The sequence below is a fragment of the Triticum aestivum genome, chromosome 3A (genome assembly GCF_018294505.1).
Source record: "Triticum aestivum cultivar Chinese Spring chromosome 3A, IWGSC CS RefSeq v2.1, whole genome shotgun sequence".
NCBI lineage: Eukaryota > Viridiplantae > Streptophyta > Magnoliopsida > Poales > Poaceae > Triticum > Triticum aestivum.
Genome location: NC_057800.1, coordinates 707,144,303 through 707,162,867, shown reverse-complemented (window position 1 = coordinate 707,162,867; position 18,565 = coordinate 707,144,303). Strand labels below are relative to the sequence as shown.

Here is an 18,565-nt window from a genome sequence, read left to right as displayed (position 1 = left end):
AAGAAAATAAATAATGCAGAAAGCAAAACAAAAAAAACTGGAAAAAATAGCAACAATAAGTATTTCGTTGTAAGTAGAAACAAAATAAAATAAATAAAGCAACAGAAAGTTTATAATTTTACTGACCTAAAAGCAAAAAGAATTAAAAAATAAAGTAAAAAACAAAAGAAAATAAATAATACAGAAAACAAAACAAAAAAACTGGAAAAAAATAAAAATAGCAACAATAACTATTTTGTTGTAAGTAGAAACAAAATAAAATAAATAACGAAATATGTATTTGGCAACCCTGTGCCCGATTGCAAAACTGCCACACCACTCGGTGTCCCTTCGATCGGCATCGCACGCATAAGTCTTCCTCCCGTATTCCTCCCCCGCGCCAAGTCCCCAGCTGATGGTGTCTTCCTCTGATTCCTCCTCCGTGCCGTCAAGTCCGAGCCCTCCTCGCCGCATCCTCCTCCGGCGAGCCGCCGCCGGCAAGCCAAACCGCAGTGCCGCCCCTTGCTCCCTCCTTTTCCCTTCATCTTCCTTCCTTCCTCCCTCTCTATCATCTCTTTCTTTCTGCTCAAGGGAGCTCCCATGGCGCCGCCCATTGATCCGAGCAAGCTGCCGCCGGAAACACAACCCATCCACTGGACCCCCTCCGCCCAACGGTCGCGACCTCTGGCGCCAGCCGCCGCTGCCTAGTCGTCATCCTCGAAGCCCACGATTGCAACACCTCCTTCAGGGCCGGACTAGGGGGTGTGAGGCTCCAATAAATTATGTAGTTGGGAGGTGTAAACAAGCTCAGTTGACCATAAAATGGAGTTCCGAAGGTTGCTGGATCCAAGCAGAGTGAGGAGCCTGCTGCGTCGCTGTAGAGAATGGACGAGACCCGGCGCCACCGCATCGCAGGAGTGTGTTGTGCGTCCCTTGCTCATTCAGTTCAGTTGTCTCGTAAGAAAACCTGAAGGGAAATGTATTGTCAAGAGATGCCAATACTATTGTTGCTTCTTTACAACTTTTTTGTTCATTTCTTACAAGAAACTCTAGCCTATTCATATCTGGTGCTCCTACAAACTTACAAAGTGTACAGATAAACTAGCCTGGTATATTCAGTACTTCAATTTATTGTTCAGTTGTACCACTTGTTGGTACAAAAAAACTATGTTAGTTCTACACATTTTCCAGTGTTATGTTCTAGAATTTCAGTGTTAAGTACTACAAAAATGTTCAATTTGGAGAGGTTCCGGTGCTTTGTTGCTGCTGTTATGTGCTAGAATTTAAGTGTTATAAATGCACATTTGCTGCTGTTTCTTGTGTTCTTGTTAAGCCTATAAGTGAGGCTCTAAAAATGCAGTTTGGATAAGTTCCAGTGCTTTGTTGTTGCTGTTATGTTGTACACAATCTGCACTTTAAAGAGGGTCCAATGCTTGGATGGTGCCGTTTCTTGCTATTAAGCGTGCAAGTGTGTTGTGAAAATCTGCAATTTGAGATATTCTAGTGCTTTGCTGTTGTTCGTTATTCCTGTACTAGCACTTGTAAAAGTCAGAAATCAGGAGACGTTCAAGTCCCATGTTGTGGTTGTTTTCTTGCTTCTGCTAAGTCCATAGGTGTGCGCTATTTTGTTTTCGAACAATCTCGTGCATTGGATCTATATTGGATGTCAGATAAAAGAGGGCATGTTACAACACGACTTGCTAGAGGCAAGTTACTAGATCTCGGTCCAGATAGGACAAATAATATTAGGGATTGTTGCGCCTGTGTTGTGTGGTGTGGTAACTTAGTTATTTCTTGGCTAGATACACCGCAATATTGGTACCAGTTTGAAGTTGAGATCAATTTTCACCGCGTGGATGAAAATTGATGCTATTTCCTAGTGTGAAGAATTTTTTTTCAGTCACACTGTAATTTTTGTTTCCTATTTTTAAAAGATTGACTACTCCTTTTTAATTCTTGAGGTTGACACCGTAATATCGGCAACAAAAATTAAAAAGCAATTAGGTGACTAATGGGTGTTCACTTTTCACATCGTTTTTCACATGGTAATTTATGCATTACAACCCTCAAAAAAATTTATGCATTACAGATTTGATAACTTACATAGAAACACTATGATAACATTTTGTGTATGTTTCTTAATTGAGAAATGTTTTTAAGTGTAAATAGCATGGTCATATATGTACCGCAGACCCGATAACTTAAAGACAAATCCCATGGTAACTTTGGCCCGGAAAAAAATTATTGAAAAAGATAACGTCACTAACTTACGTGTAAATAACATCATAATTTACGCTCCACAGACTTTATAACTTGCATATAAACATCATGGTAACTTTAATAGCGTAGGGTGGAGGGAGTTATTGAAAACATACCCCGGTAATTTTTGTATAAATAACACGGTAATATAAGTACCGCATAACTGATATTTTACATACAAGCACCGTGGTAACTTTTGATCCGGCAAAAAAGTTACTGAAAACACAACCCCGGTAACTTTTTCTGTAAATACTATGGTAATATACATTTTGTAGACATGATAACTTAAGTACAAACACCGCGATAAAATTAAACAAGGAGGGGAGTTGTTAAAAAATAAACCCAATATCTTTATGTGAAAATAACATGATAATATATGAACCATGTACATGATAATTTACGTAAAAACATCGCGGTAAAATTGACCAAGGGAAAAATGTTATTGACAAATGTACTCCCAGTAACTTCTGTGTGAGTAGCTTGGTAAAATAGGAAACACCGACTTAATAATTTGGGTGCAAACACCATGGTAATTTTGTCCAAAGAGGAGAAAATTGTTGAAAAATATACCTCGATAACTCACGTGAAAATAGAACGGTAATATACGAATCATATACCCGATAACTTCCGTAAAAACACCACGGTAACTCTGACTAAAGAGCAAAAAAGTTGTCGAAAAACATACCCGCGATAACTTAAGTGAAAATAGCACTGTTATATATGAACCGCAAAATTCGATAACTTACGTCCAAATACTATGATAAGTTTGATTCGAGTGGATGAAGTTGTTGAAAATATACCTCGGGAACTTATGTGTAAATAGCACTGTAATAGTCTTGATTTGGGGAAAAGTAGTAAAAAGTGGTCGAAAAATACACATGGTAACTTTTTGTATGTAAATAGCATAGAAATTACGCACCACAACCTTGATAATTTAGGTCCAAACACCACGGTAAATTTGATCTGGAGAAAAAAATTGTTGAAAAGATACCCGGTAACTTCTGTGTAAATAGCATAGTAATATACACACCGCATACCTGATAATTTACATACAAACTAGTAGAATGCCCGTGCGTTGCCACGGGCATTTCAAAAATATATCAGTTGCATATATAAGCATAAGAGCAACTCCAACTTGCTGACCCAAACGGACGGCGATTTCATTCGTTTTTTGTCCGTTTGGGTCGGCCAGACGGATACGGATGCCCGCTTCTGCATTTGGGTCGGCGCCTGCGCCCAACGCCGGCCTGAGATCCATTTTGACGGCGCCAAAAAAAGAACGCATGCATATTTAAAAAAAAGAAACAACATTAATTAAACATTAAAGCAGGCCACGAAGGCCGGCGAGAGTCCATGCATCCATATTTGCATTAAAAAATAAAAACAGACTAAACTACGAGGTGGCGCGCTGCCCTAAGCGTCGTCGTTGTTGTCCTCGGGGTCCGTGAGGTCGATGAGCGTCGGCGCCGGCCCGGCCCAGGCGAACGCCGAGTTCCAGAGCGCCCCCATGTCGGGCTGTGCCGGGGCGGGGGGCTGTGTGGCCGCCTGTGCAGCCGCGGCCTGGCGCGCCTCCTCCTCGGCCTCGCGCGCCTCCTCCTCGAGGTCGCGCTCGAGCATCTCCTCGTACTCACCTTGACGGCCCTCCTCTGCCAACCGGCGCTGGCGCCACATCTCGAGGTAGGCCTGCTCCTGCGCCGGCGTCGCCCCCAGCCAAACCGATGGCGCGGACACCCACTCGCGCACCAGTCCATTCCAGGAGAAGCGCGCGATGGGCTCGGGCTCGGGCTCCGGCTGCGGCTCCGGCTTGATGGGGGACGCCGGGGCCACCGGCTTCACCATGTTGTCGCCCGCCGCGGAGAGGGCAAGGGCCTGCGCCATTTCCGCCTCGTACCGGGCCTCCTCTTCCGCCTCCGCCGCCTTCGCCGCCTCCGCTCTGCGCCGCTCGTCCTCCTCGCTCTCCCGGTAGACGGCCGTAAGGGCCGCCTAACAGGCGTCCTCCGCCGCCTGGTCCTCCTCGCGGACGACGAGCGGCGTTGGCCTCCGGTCGACCTCGCGCACGCCCCGTCGCCTCGCCTCCTCGTGCTCGAAGGCGAACCACCTCGCCTAGTTGGGCTAGTCGGTTGCGTAGGCCTTGTCGAGGCGATGCTCCGGCGTCAGTAGTGCCCGCCGGCGCCGCACCTCCTCCGCGTGAGCACGAGCCGTCCGCGGCGCCGCCGGCACTGGGATCCTATCGGGATCCAGATGCCAGTCGTGCGGCAGCGTCACGTCGGGATACGGCAGCGGCTGGCGGTTCTGCCAGTGCCACTTCGCCTGGTGCGCTGGCACGTTGACGCGCTGCCTCTGCCGGCGAGGAGCCGGCGGAGGTGGGAGAAACTCGAAGGGGAAAGGGGTGGCGGGGGACTTGCCGTTGGCCTTGCTGCCGCTGACGCCGGAGAAGAGGCCCATCTCGCTGTGGTTGTGGTGGCTAGGGTTTGCCGACGTCGAGGGAGCAAGGGTGGGCAGATGTGGACGGCCCCGCCGCACGGTCGGCTTAAAAAGGACGAGCGCCGTCGCTGATGCGTGGGCCCGTCGTCATAAATTAAGCTGACCGCGTGGGCAGCGGATAGTTGGACGGCTGCCATGTGGGGACGCGGCGGATAGTAAGAAGGCGCGCGAAACGTCCGTTCGGCATCTGCGCCGACGCATTTGGGGCGCAAACTTGGGCCGCACATGCGTCGGCGCCGACGTGACGCGAACGTGATTTGGGTTTCAGTCGGCGCGTTGGGCCACCACTTTTGTCCGCGCCGACCCAAACGGACGCAGGCGGACGAAATGGGTCGGCCCTTTGAAGTTGCTCTAAGGCTTGTCAAATTTCACATGTATAAAAAAATGAATCCACTTCACTTGCAATGGATTTCGAAAAATGTAATCAACGACGTATACTATCATATCTGATGTAAAGTAGGTGGTACAACAACATATAACTTTTAGTGTGCAATGCATTAGAAATGATACTCCCTCCATTCCTAAATATAAGTCTTAAGAGATTTCATTATAGACTACATACAAAGTAAAATGAATGAACCTATACTCTAAAAGACGTCTATATACATGTAAATGTAGTTTCTATAGTAGAATCTCTAAAAAGACTTATATTTAGGAACGGAGGGAGTATATAGCACCTTGATTTCTATTATACTTAAGATCGTCTCACGAAGCTTGGCCATTGTTATTATAGAAAAGATAGTGCATTGCAAGTGCATTATTTGGGTTAACCGTAAGTTAATGGCTCATCTAGGGTTTCCGTGCCTCTCGCCATTGCCGCTGCCGGGCCGCCCGTCTCCTATGGTCCTTGAACCATGGAGGCGTGGTGGATCCCGGTCGAGGGCCCCGTTTTTAGGTACTTTTCTGAGTTTTGTTAGAGTTTGTCATGCTCAAGAAGATGAAGCGGCAACGGCTTATTGAAGATGGAACAAGGTCCTCCCCACCTAGCCTTCATCCCGGTGATGTTTCAAGCGTCGTTGGAAAACTTGTGAAGGTTTGTCTCCGACGGATCTCGTGGGATCTGATTGGCGTTTGTCTTTGGTGGATCCGACTGGATACGGTCTTCGTTCGTCTATGTCTGTATGTCTGCGGGTTGGATCATTCCGATCTATGCTTCTCTTCGTCAGCCGTGGTTCCTGTTCTAGTGCGCTGGTCCTATGGGACCTTAGCACAAAGACTTTTCGACTGTCTACTACAACAATGTTTGCCCATCTCCAAAGAGATAGCGGCGATGATTGCGGTATGTCTTCGGCTCGTTCCAGTGCTTGTAGTCATCGCTAGGTGGTCTACGAACCTGGGTGTAAATTCTACTTCTCTTTGTACTATCTTGACAGTTGATAAATAGATCGAAAGTTTTCTCGGAAAAAAACAATAACTTAATGCACAGACTCGCTAGATCGCTAGTGTCCTAGTGATGGCTTCATTACGGCCAGTCGGGCAGTTGGACTTGGGCTCAATCTTTTCAATTGCGTATGTCTCACAACTCCACGAATTTTTTTTTTCTCTCTCTCTCTCACCAAAAAAGGTATCATCTAAAAAAATAGAAAAGTGTATCTCTCTCTTCTCTCTTCCACCAAAAAAGTATCTATCCGCACTTGTTGCTACAGTGCCAAGAGAGGTACGTACCCTTAGTGCTTCGTGGTAACAGGGCCCAATACAGAGAATAAATTTTCAGACTACAGCTCCAATGTTTGTGACGGTGAAAAAGAGGTCGTGGGAGGCATCTTCCTCTGCTTCATTCAGGAGCTAATAATTTCTAAGGTTCGCAGCATCCATCAACGTGTAAAACAATGAAAAAAAAACTTTTAGATTTGGTCCCAATAAAGGTGAAACATTAGTTGTCGTATATAGAGTACTTAGCTCTCCATGTTTGTGCCATCTCCACGTGAATTAGCATAGTCGTGGCTGCTTAAGTGCATGTATTTGTAAACATATGTCAGCTATAATGTTTGCGATACAAACTTCACCTAGAACCAACAGTATATGCAACTTCTTCTAAAAATTATGAAACTTTACTGTTAACTTCAGATATGTTGTATGAGATATACAATATTTCATATATGCATGATCTCAATCAAACAAATCTTAGATTAGTTATATCCCTCCAATCAAGTCTAGCCTGATAATGGAAATATCTTCGGCGGCCATTTCAAAATTACACATCTATGCGATGCATTCTAGAAAACAAGTTATCCATTTGTCTCAGATCTTCCCCATCTCCCGCCAAGGGCGTTCATCATCATCTCGTAGACCTTGCCTCCCAATTCGGCTGGACTCCCGGGCTGGATAAACCAAGTAACAATCATTAGGTTATAAATTGTATGTTATACAACCATATCCTTGGAGCAGTCTATGATTCTGATCAAAGGAATTTGCTATGGATGCACATATGACGAATGTATGTTTAAGAATTTACAGAAAGTAAGGCCTACAAACTGAACCAAAACAACATGTTAATCATGTCCATATTGAAATTGATTCCTGCACTGTAGAGCGACAACAACACAAAGGCTACCTGAAACAGTCAGCAGGTGTTCCGAACTGGGCCTTTTGGTCATTTTCCATAACATCCTCCACACTTCTCCAGCACGATGGCCAGCCCTGGTGACTTCTTGTCCGCGGATCCCTCCAAAGGTGCTCCGGACGGCGGCGGCCCTGCGGCGCCGCTCCTCCTCAGTGTGTCCCCTGATGCCTGTCCAGTGGCAAGACTTCTCTGCAGCAATGAGTTAGTGACTAATACAATCAACATATTTTTATCGTCTTGTGAATGACACAGATTCTACGTGTTGAACAATACCAAGTTTGCCGAATTTTCTTACCAATGTGGTTCACTCAACAAATTCAAAAGGTATGATGTCCTTGTCTCAAATGACATGACCAAATTGTGGGGAAATCCTGCCCAAAAACTTGCAAAACGAATTATCTACAAATATATTCATAAGGTAGTAACCAGAACGAAACTTCTTTCTGTGCTCAAACCCTCCATACTCTCGATGTTCTGAATCACAAATGTCTTTTACTGACCAGGAAACCTTCTGAATAATAATTACTAATAAAATTTATGAGCCACGGTGTTGAGAATAACATATGAAAAGAGTTCAAGTACGTATGCCCATGAAAATGTAGTGTGGCTGCTAATTATTCATATGTACTCCACCATTAAAGACTTGAAGTGTTTTGGTAAAATGTACTATGGCTTGTAGCTTGCTCATCCTAAGCAAGAACACTTTGTTAATGACACCCAAGGTGGAAGTCAAAACTCCTTAAATCTGTAGAAACTGAAAAAAGCTGTACTTTACCCCTTTGTGTTGTGAATCAATTTTAACATTATGTTGGATCAGTAGGAAGTGATTACAACTACTTACAGGGACATGAACCATGCCATTCAATCTTTTGCCGACTTCACCATCTAGAGCAGAGAAAGCATCCGCTCTATCGAGTAACCTTGTCATCCAGTGCATTGCTATCTTCAGGTCTTGAACATGAACTGAACGACTCCATGAAGCCCTGTTGTACATACACTGGAGCTGTACCGGAGTTCACCCAGGGAGAGTTGACATCGCTCCTATATCTGCTTGGTTCTTCATGCATTTTGTTTATCTTCACGCAATTATGAGAATGAGCGGGGCAACTTGTTCGCTGGAAGGATTCTGAATCGAATAGGACCAAATGGAATAAGAAATTATATAGGAAAGGAAGAAGGAAACACACTCAAACAAAAAAGTATTTTGATTACCCTTCTAGTCAGGTACAAGAAAAAAAGGTGAAGCACATCACCAAGAAAATGCACTCGAATATGGAACTAAGTGTACAAGGAATTCTTTCCATGTATAGAAGAAATTGTTTTCTATTCCACCAGTTCATATGTATATTCTAAAATGAACTGCTTGTCACCATTATTTTGTTGCCACTAAATTGGGTTGATCATCACCAACACAGATCTCTCTCTCAAATCTGCACAAAATATTATCTAGCACCTAGGAACGCAAAAACGATACCGATCTTAGCCGGTCATAAATGAGATCAAAGACTGGATCCATAAAACAAAATAAAAAGCACAGACAATTATATCAGTAAGAGATTTGGCAACAGTTATGATGAAGTGGGGTGCAGACCTCTGTGCAAAGCCATTTTCTTGGTCGAGGAGACTGTTAGCTTTTTTAATCTTGATTCACATGTATCTGCATATTAGTTTGCTTGTCCATGCATAAAGGTAGTTGTAGCAGGTGAAGCTTCGGAGAACATGCAGGAGGTGAGATGCGAGGCGCCGTGAGATATGGCGCATGGCGAGATGCCGAACGGTGGCGAGAGGCTGCTGTGTATGCATGTCCGAGGTTGTTAGCTGCTGCTGCATGAGTGGCCGGGTCGTGTGGTTCCTAGAGTGATTCTAGGAGAAGATCAAGTCATTAGTTAGTGGTGTGCGTGGGTGCGTGCATGCAGTTAGTGGGCGAGTGTGTGGCCCGGCTACGTGAGCGTGAGTCTACTTAAGCACTTGTATGCATATTTGCTTTGAGGAGAGAAATACAGAGAAGAGAAAAGGGTCGGCTGTGTGATACAGCGGCCACCAAATATCTGTGTTCTTTTGTTCTTCCGTGAGCTTTGAGAGGTAGCTAGAGGAAGAAGAAGAGGAGCTGGCGATCAGCTCCAACATTTTTTTTTCACGCAAAGCAGTACATATATACACAAGGACCCATGCACTCACGCCAAAACGGCCACGTCCTAGAGTCACTTCATGATGCGGATGGCCCGGCCAACCGGCCACTACTTGACTCGGGTGCTCAACCAACATGCACGGCTCAGCCCACTAACCAAATAACTCCATGCAACTATGTAATCCCTACATGCATGAGTGAGCGTGGATGAAATCAGCTAGGTCGCCAGTGAGCGTGGCCCTAATGGCCTCGAGTGGACGCACGCCTGCTCACGCATGAGGCGGCGCTTCCGCTTCCTGATCTTGGATACATGAATCTTGAAGTCATTACGATATTCCTCCTCGTCACCCGTCACAAAATAGCCGTACTCATCAGTTCTGTCCCAGTGACATCGCTCAGCGGCTCAGGCAAGGCGGGGTTTCAGGAGGAGAGCCTCGGGGAAGATGAAGGAGTCATGCGGAGCAACTTCATGCTGGAGCATTGAACAATATAACAGCTTGTGTAAATCCCAAATTCTCTATTTAACAGCTTGATTACCATACATTACTTCGGCCTTCAGCCCTAGCAGCTGAAACACATGAAGAAGGTAATTGATTTGCAAAAAATAAAGGGGTTAATGGAGAGAACATGTAACTCTCTCAAGCATTACACAACCAACAGGACTCCATTACAGAGCATTATAAAAATTATGAACTTTAAAGTATGATCCGTGAGATAAAAAAATTCAATCACCATATTTTGAACTGACACTTCGAACAAAACCTATTGTGACATTTTGTTAGCAATCAGGTCACCGAAGGAGTTAAAGTGTCGGACGGAAAATAAGCAGCTTGGATTATCCACATACCTCTGTTGGTTTACCATATCACATGATGCAGCCGATGTGTATAAAATCAATAGCCGCGAGAAAGATTTGTGTTCGCTGCTCTTCTCCTTCATCATTCATACTGCTAGCATGGACAAAAAGCATCGTTGCCAGGTGGCAACTTGATATATCTTTATCCACACTAAAAGTAGCAGCGACCAGGAAAGATTGACTGTCCAAATACAGCGCTAATTCAGTAAAGAACATAAGAAATCACCATGAGCTATTTTGGAAGCTGCATTTAACATTAAGACAAACATATGCTCATTTTTTTAAAATAACCCAAATGTATGTGTATCCGCAACACTCAAGTAACACCACAATTTGAAGAGTACCTCTTCTAGATTAGAGTTCCATAAAAAAGGATTGGTCTACTAATTTCCTAATTATTGCTGGCACCTGGCAACCATGAAGAGTGTAAAGTTCATGAAGTACTGTTGTGGGGATAATCCCATTTCCAGGAGAAAAATATAAATTGACACTATGATCATTTCCAGATTCACCTCCATGAGCTATAAAGCCTAAAAACCATGCAGCTTAGAAATGACAACCCATTTGATCCTAGCACATCTACCAGAAAAACTGAGTTGAGAGTGAACATTTTGATATTGGCTAAAAAGCAGACAACCACAGTTAGATGAGTGATCATGGAGCTAAAATCTTGGACATATTATATGTGATTGAATGCAAATTAATGTATCACAATTAGGAGCTCCATTATAATATCGGTGGAGCAACAACCACACAACTTTCAGCTACAGCGACCAAAAAACAGAATCCATGTCCACGTCCATGGCCCGCCGCTCGATGCTTACGCAGTCTGCACACGTAGCTCGTACTTGCAAGAGGAGATGTCAGAAGAAAGCCTCTCAATACTGCAAGCGCTGCACCAACAAACTGATCTAGGATAATGAATCTAAGGACTGAATCAAAAATGAACACTAATGAACGAAAGGGAGTAAGAATCAGATAACTGAAGAATCTAAAGTCTGAAGAGAAACAAAAAAAACTGAATAATAAACGACTTATACTATAAACTGATCCAGAACTAATAATAAACCATAGAGAATGATCACTAAAAATAAGGTGTCATATGCAATCACAACTTACTGGGTTAGAATTCAGAGAGATTGGAGTGTTTGATTCACTGATACTATTGGCGAATGGAGTTCCAAAACCTTCACTTGTGGTGTGTGCAAGACAGCCAGTCTATAATTAACAATGATCATAATAATTATTTTAACCAAGCACTGTAACTATTGACAAGAAGCTGCTGGGTCAGGCGCATTAGTACTGTAGATCACGAGCATACCTCGTTACATCAGTGGAACATGCTTCTTGTCCTGAACTTTCTTGAGACTACCATATGATTATAACTTGCTGTCCATCAACATAAATGACATTCAGAATTATATTTGCTTGTAAAATAAAACACGAAGTAGAATCTCCTATGGTTGTAAGACAAAACCTGAAGTAGAATGTCCTTTTGGTTGTAAGACAAAGAATGTAAGAATTTTTCTATAAGAACTTTTAAAAGGTTAAAGACATCTGATTTCCAGCAAGGCTATGCAATGCTTGTGGAAACTGTGATCAGACAAGCTCAAATTGGCCACTTAAAACATCGAAGGTACAACAGATAGCGAATAGTTGAGAAAAGAAAAAATCTCAGTCTGAAATTACGATACGAATAAGTAATTTAATTTTACAAAAAGCAAATACCATCCTTAGGATCAAACTGAGCTCCTCTACCTCATCTAGACCTGGAGCGCAAACATAATTTTAATCATTTGAGCAACTCATCTCAGCAGCCATATGACGATGGAGACTCCATCTGCTGAAAAAAAAATCATCTATTAACACTGACAATGTACTTCGTCTGAGGGTATCCAATATCCGGATCAACAACCAAAATGAAGAAAACGAGCATGAATCAGGGGAGCCCACACATAATATGTTTTTCTTAGGGAATGATGCAGATAATATGTAAGGAAATACTAACAAAGAACATGGCATAGGGTTGAGCTGAAACTTCACAAAACCTAATGCATGAATGATACAGGAGTAGTACTATAGTAGGGCCAAGTAGCATAGCTACAAGTTTCACCAAAGACACCGTCTGAATGGTATCTGTACACCAAGAGCATCTACTAACAGAATGAGGGTATAAAACTTACCTCCAGCAGACATGTGGGCTGTGACCCAAGAGCCTCCATCATCCTGATCACAGGAACCGGCTCTTTCGCCACGCCAGCAAGGTCTGGGTCACCACCCCTCATGGTACCTCATGTACAATACTGAAAAGCACACATAAACGAACCTGCAACGCTCAAATCAAACACCCAAAGTTACTAAACTACAGCTGCACACCTCGTCAAGCATCTCAACGGTACAAGGCTTACCGGAATGTCGTGCGCTGCGTGCAGAAGAAAGGATGTGGCGTCCGCATATAGCGTGTCATCGGTGGCAAAGTCTTTACTGTGGAATTTAAGCAGACAATTAAGATGCAGTTGTGATATTTCCAATTCAATGCATAAACTAATTTGGGTTTAATCTCTCAAACTGAAATAATGATTAATTGTATGAAACAACATTCAGCTAGAAATGTTATATCTCAAACAAAACCCATGTTTAATCAGGGATGGCATGCTCCTTTGTCCTTTAGATGTACATGTAGTAAGAGAATATCTATTACTCCCTATTAGATAACAGAAAAGAACAAAAAGAGAAATAATCAACAATAATGGTAACCAGCAAGATATAAGGAGCATAGGGATGTCCATCTGAGTGCAGTCATCGCCAACCAAAAACAATTTGCTCTACACCCAGATTATAAACCTGCAGCCACATAAATCAAAATTAAGATCTGCATCAATCAAGGGTTCTTACCAACTCAAAATCAGCACCCAAGAAATCTGCATCAATCCGGGTTGGGCACTCCATGGGTTTGTGTTGAGAAGGACACCAACGTCCAGTGGGCATCCCCAACGTCTCCCATCGTAGCCTCGCAGCTGCAGCCTCCCCCTCCTCCTCCCTTCCTCCCTCTCTCCCGGTTTGAGATGGTTTGTATACCTATTTTTCGGATCTAGGACGTGTTTTGGCCAGGTCCTGGACGTGTCCGCGTATCCGCGTCCAGGATCAGCGCCGAATCCTGTATCAAGGCGCCGAATCCTGTATCAAGGGTGAGGAGTTCAGCGCGGCGGCGAAGTGATGGATGGCGTCGGCGACCTAATCCAGGACCAGCGCCGGATCAGCGCCGGATCGTCGAGATGTTCAACTCGGCGATGAATTGATGGAGGGCAGCGGCGACCTTGTCCAGGATCGACGCGGATGGAGGAAGGCGAGTGATGCGGGGCGGGGGACGTCGACCAGGATGGAGGGCGGCGAGGATGTAGGGCGGCGAGGATGTAGGGCGGCGACTGAAGCGAGGCGGCACAGGGATGTTGGGCGGCCACGAAGGGAGACCTAGCTCGATAACATGACTCGTCGCTCCTACGTGCGGCCGCACGGTTTTCCTATCGCTGGTTAACCGTCGTAGGTTTTTTTGTCGCAGGTTTTCCTTCGAACGTCTATTGAGGTTCGCACATGTAATGGTGCGGGTTCAGGACTCAGGAGCAGGTTTTTTCGGTTTGTGGTGGCTTAGTTAGAGGTGGGAGGAGGTACCAAAATAAACCGTGGGAGGTGGGACTAAAAAAACCTGAAAGCGAGACTACCAACTGCTCCCTTAGGAGTAGAGATACCATGGTAATATTTGACTCGGTGGGGAAATTGTTGAAAACATACCCCCGTAAATTTTGTGTAAATAGCATGGTTACATACGCATCACATACCTACGTACAAACACCACGGTAATCTTGATCAAGTAGAAAGAATGTTAGAAACATACCCCCCCGGTAACTTATATAAAAATACCATGGTAATATACGAACCTCAGACCTAAAAACAACATGGTAATATAATAACCGCAGGCCCGATAACTTATATGAATAAAGCATGGTAATATATGAACTGCGGGGTCGGTGAACCATTTTTATGCCTTCGATAACTTATGTGGAAATAACACGGTAACTTGCATATAATGGGCATGGTAACTTATGTAGCCTAGGTGTGATAAATTTTGGCTGAAAAAAAAGTTATCGGAACATGCCAACATGGGATCTAGTTTCGAAGATCTCGTCACGACGAATCTTTTATGTAGAAACGGTTTTTACATCGGACCAATGGTTTGAGCTACAAAACATTTTAAAATTTTGGAATAAAGAGAATATAGAATGACATCAGCTTTTTTGTCCTCTAGTGTATGCATATAATTAGAAAGAGAAATGCACCTGAAAGAAGAAAGAATGCTAATGTATGCATGTATTTAAAGTGAATGAAGTAAAGGTGTGGCAGTTTTGCTTATATGGCACACACGTGCCAAATATCACAGTCCAATAAATAAAGCAACAAAGAAAACAAAAAAAAGTGTTTTCAAATTTAAAAACTAATGGCACTAACAGAAAGTTTATAATTTTTTCTAAAACTAAAAGCAAAAAGAATTAAAAAATAAAGCAAAAAACAAAAGAAAATAAATAATGTAGAAAACAAAACAAAAAAACTGGAAAAAAATTAAATATAGCAACAATAAGTATTTTGTTGTAAGTAGAAACAAAAAAAACAAAAAGAAAAAAAGTGCCACCTATTGGGCACCCACGGCCTGAATACGACTAGAAACCCTACCATGGGCCAGGACTGAGGCCTGCGGGAGGCCCAGTAGGCCCACAGGCCCACATTACACGGTTAGGCCCGAAAGCCTGGTTTAGAGAGGAGCTCGAGAGGGAAGGCGCACCGCATCTTATAAACAGGTGTGTCTCCCTCTCAACTAGCGAGGTGGGACTAAACATTTGGGCGCGGGGCAGCACAAGGCCTTTGGTCCCGGTTGGTGGTACCAACCGGGACTAAAGGAACCGTGACCAATGCCCCCTTTAGTCCCGGTTGGTGCCACCAACTGGGACCAAAGGCCGCCGCTTCCCACCCTTTGGGCTGCTAAAAATTAGCCTTTGCTCCCGGTTGGTGGCACCAACCGGGACAAAAGGTGGCATTAGTCCCGGTTGGTTTCACGAACCGGGACCAATGCTCTTGCTATATTTACAGCACTTAGCAGTTTTCGACCAAATCCATCCATTTATTCTCCGCCAGACACCCACTGCTCTGCCTCGTCGCCGTCGCCGCCGAGCCGTCAGGCTGCTCCACCTCGTCGTCGCCGCCGCCTCCGGCGCCGTCAGGCTGGTCCACCTCACCGTCGTCGCCGCCTCCGACACTGTCAGGCTGCTCAACTTTGCCGTCGCCGCCGCCCTCGAACGCCACCTCACCGTCGTCCCCGCGCCCCGACGCCGCCCGCCGTGCTCCGCCACCCCTCTGTGAGCACCTGCCTCGCGCCCCTGCCTTGCCTCACTCCCGCGCCCCTGCCCCGCCGGCGCCACCGCTGCCGGCATGCCCCTCTGCCCCGCCGGCACCACCACTTTTTTTATTAGTTTAATTTTTTTCATATATATATATAATGTATGTGTATGTATGTGGCTATATGTTTTTGTTCATATGTTGCAATACGTTTTTTTATTTTTATTACTTTATTTTTTTGTTCATATGTGATGTATATGTGTATGTGGCTATAATGTATATGTGTATGTGATGTATGTGTCTAGAATTTGCTAAATATATATGTTAAAAATGTTTTTTGTTCATAGAAAGTTTTTTGTTCATATATAGAAAGTTACAATTTTAGAAAAGTTCTATATATGCAAAAGTTACAATTTTAGAAAAAGAAGGATAGGAAAGAAGAAAATAAGAAGAGGAAAGAAAGAAGAAGAAGAGGAGAGGAAAAGAAGAGGAGAAGAAGAAAGGAATAGTGGAGAGGGTCCCGGTTGCACCTCTCCACTATTCCTTTCTTCTTCTCCTCTTTTTTTTCTTATTTTTTTTCTTCGATCTTTCCCTCTAGCTATTCCTTTCTTCTTCTCCTCTTTCTTCTTCTTCTTCTTCTTCTTCTTCTTCTTCTTCTTCTTAATTTTTATCGAGAACGAGGGTGTCGAGGATCGCCGAGGGGTCGAGGGTCGGGAACTAGGGTAGAGGGTCGAGGGTCGTTAAGGGGTCAAGGGTCGAGGGTTCGAGGGTTCTATAGGGTCTAGGGATCGAGGGTCGAGGGTTCCAGGGTCGTCTAAGGGTCGAGGGTTCCAGGGTCGTCGAGGGTTCGAGGTGTCTAGGGTCGCCGAGGGGTCGAGGGTCGTCGAACATGAGAGGAAGAAGAGGATAAAAAAAGAAGAGGAATAAGAAAAAAAAAGAGGAGAAGAAAGAATAGAGGTGACTCCTCTATTCTTTCTTCTCCTCTTTTTTTCTTCTTCTTCCTCTTTTTTTTTATCGGGAATGAGGGTCGTCGAGGGTCACCAAGCGGTAGAGGAAACCCTCGACCCTCGATCCCTAGACCCACGTCATGTTTGAAATAAAGAGGAAGAAGAAAAAAAGAGGAGAAGAAAGAATAGAGGTGATCCTCTATTCTTTCTTCTCCTCTTTTTTTCTTCTTCTTCCTCTTCTTTTTTTATCCTTGAAGCGTTGTCGAGGCCACCCCAAACCCTAGAGAAGCAGTGTCGAGGCCACCCCAAACCCTAGAGAAGCAGCGTCGACGCCACTAATTAATATTAGTTCTACGTTTGCCACTAATATATCCATCTGTCATGTTTGAATAATAATTGCCATGTTGTCAATATTTGTAGAAACTATGGACACCGCCCGAGACGAAGTACAAGAAGAGTTGTTGGGGGACAGAATCGCACGAGGAAGTGATGCCGTCTGCTCATTGTTTCTCAACGAAACCGATGGTCTGGAAGCAGCTGGCTATGATTATGATGGCTCCGGTGACCTAATGCCGGTGCAAGAAGGAGACCGTGAGGACGGCTCCGGTGACCCAATGCTGGTGCAAGAAGGAGACCATGATGACATCTCCGGTGACCGAACCAAGTCCGACCAGGTATATATATTAGTTAAGCTTCTGCTGACTAGCTAATTGATGCATTCATTGTTTTGGTATATACACATATTAATTAAGTCTTTGTTCTTTTTTCTAGCCCTCCGGATCGAGCACAACTTCGGTAAAGAGACGAGGCCCGAAGAAAAAGTTGAGCTCGGATGAAAAGTTTGAGATCATAGCAATCGCGCCCGATGGCCAACCGATTGAACCCCTCCGGACAAAGAGCACATTTGTTGCTCAGTGCGGGGTTTTGGTTAGGGACAAGATCCCGATCAGCATCCAGCAATGGTTTAAGCCGGCTACAGAAGACCCTGAGGTGTCTTATGTCAATGATATGCAGAAAAATGATCTTTGTACTGAGCTCAAGTCAAATTTCACCCTACCGCCAGAGGATAATCCAGAGAAGCCAGTTAAAGAGCAATTAATCAAGTCTTTTGCTCTTAAGAGGATGGCAGAACTATTCAGGAGGTGGAAGAAAGATCTGAATAAGTTTGTCAAAAATAATGAGACACCAGAATTCAAGGGCAGATATGAGAAGATCAGAGATCAATGGCCCGCATTTGTGGCCCACAAGACATCGAAAAGAGTAAAAGATGTCGGCGACAAACAAGCAAAATGCTGCGAAGAAGAAGCATCATCACCGCATGGGGTCAGGTGGCTACCTCGTAGCCCGGCCTAAGTTGGCCAAGACTGAGAATGATCTGGTTGATAAAGGGATCGAACCAGAGACAATTAACTGGCCAAACCATTGCCGGACTTGGTTCTTCGGGGCTGGCGGAACCTTGGACCCTATAAGAGGGAAGTGCATTTGGACGAACAATCAAATGGACATACCAGTCAGGAAGCTTCAGCAGTATATCGAAGCAGCGCAGCAAGGGACGTTCTTTCCAGATAGAGAGAACGACAACATCACAATGGCCCTCGGGAATCCTGAGCACCCTGGACGGACACGAGGCATGCCAGGCTCCATTCCGTGGAAGGTTGGTTCTACGGACGCAGGCGGTTACAAATCCCATGAGAGGAGGAAAAAAGTGCAGCAGAACCAAATGCAGGCGCTGCAAGCAAGGGTACAAGCGATAGAGGAACGAGAAGAAAATCGCAGCAAACGTACTGCCGAAGCTTCCCCCGAAGCTACCCCGCCATCTCAGCGGAGAAGCAGCGTGGCTTCCACCGAGCTGCTTCAGCCGGTGCATGCGTTGACGGCTCCTGCCAGCTATCTCGTGGATGCTATCACGGAGTCTCAAAATTGCCACCTTATGACGCAATGGATGAATTTGAAGGTCAAGGCGG

General features: G+C 44.6%; 1 long non-coding RNA gene across 15 annotated transcripts; it reads right to left on the bottom strand.

Annotated features, from left to right (window-relative positions):
• Positions 1 to 6,745: 6,745 nt before the first annotated feature.
• On the bottom strand, positions 6,746 to 13,808 carry LOC123063375 (uncharacterized). Of its 15 annotated transcripts, none has more exons than XR_006430285.1 (9): positions 13,165 to 13,806; positions 12,678 to 12,753; positions 12,453 to 12,595; positions 12,028 to 12,109; positions 11,591 to 11,658; positions 8,127 to 11,487; positions 7,581 to 7,656; positions 7,277 to 7,474; positions 6,746 to 7,043 (listed from the first exon to the last, which is right to left on the bottom strand). It is a non-coding gene; the product is annotated as an uncharacterized lncRNA (long non-coding RNA). The 15 variants fall into 15 exon arrangements; XR_006430288.1 differs by having other exon boundaries at positions 7,277 to 8,411; positions 10,261 to 10,450; positions 11,389 to 11,487; positions 13,165 to 13,798; XR_006430287.1 differs by having other exon boundaries at positions 7,277 to 11,175; positions 11,389 to 11,487; positions 11,998 to 12,109; positions 13,165 to 13,808.
• Positions 13,809 to 18,565: the final 4,757 nt, after the last annotated feature.